We start from the raw sequence: 1,108 nt of genomic DNA, 5'->3' as shown, positions 1-1,108 counted from the left end.
TTCATTACCCAACTAGGTAAAATCATCAGTGCTAGAAGGGAGGGGGGTGTGCAGAGAGGAGGAGGAGGAGGAGGAGGAGGAGGAGGAGGAGGAGGAGGAGAGAAAAAGGAAACGGACTGTGAGGTCCTTGGTGCTCTCTGAGCTTGATTGTGTTCTTGCAGACGTTTCATTACCCAACTAGGTAACATCATCAGTGCTAGAAGGGAGTGGGGTTTTCTGGGGGGCGGGGAGGAGGAAGAGGAGGAGAAGGAGGAGGAGACTGTGGGATCCTTGGTGCTCTCTGAGCTTGGCTGTTTTCTTGCAGATGTTTCATTACCCAACAGGTAACATCATCAGTGCTAGAAGGGAGTGGGGTATGCAGAGAGGAGGAGGAGGAGGAGAAACAATTCACAACTGCCTTGCTTAGCAATGGAAATGTTGGTCTCCACTGTGGTCATAAGTCGAGGACTACTGTAAAGGGGGGATATAAATCAAACCATCCTGGCTGCGTCTTGAGCGAAAGGAGGCTAAGAAAGAGACGGTGGGCGGCGGAAAGACCCATCCAGGCCAGAGAGAGAGAGAGAAAACTAAAATCTGATATTCTTGGCTTCTGCTCTTTGCATTCGTTTGAAAAAGAGGTTTTCACTTCTTCCCGGTTGGAAAGGAAATCCGTTCCCTGGGGAGGCAAGATCCGATTTCCCCGGCTCCGTTTCCAGGCTACCGTAAGGCTCCGAGACGAGAGATCAACAGATGGATTGTGAATTTGCCAGCTGCCCGGTGGGCTCTGCCCTGCTGCCTTCTGGCTCCGGGACTAAAATTGCAGCAACACACACACACACACACACACATACACACACACCAGCCTAGGACCAGCCCCCCCACTCCTCCAGCCTCCCATGGCAGAGACTGGAAATAACAGAACAATAAAGCTGGAAGGGACCTCGGAGGTCTTCTAGTCCAACCCCGAGCTCAAGCAGGAGACCCAATGCCGTGTCAGACCAAAGGACTGTCCAGTTTCTTCTTAAAAAGGAATAAAAACAGCCATCAAAGTGGGAAAGCTCCATTTATCCACGGAATCTTTTCCCGGGGCCATTAACGCAACCAGCTGCCCTCCATTTGCCGGAGGTTG

Source organism: Protobothrops mucrosquamatus, unplaced genomic scaffold, assembly GCF_001527695.2.
Source record: "Protobothrops mucrosquamatus isolate PMUCROS unplaced genomic scaffold, P.Mucros_1.0 scaffold882, whole genome shotgun sequence".
NCBI lineage: Eukaryota > Metazoa > Chordata > Lepidosauria > Squamata > Viperidae > Protobothrops > Protobothrops mucrosquamatus.
This window is presented reverse-complemented; position numbering follows the sequence as displayed.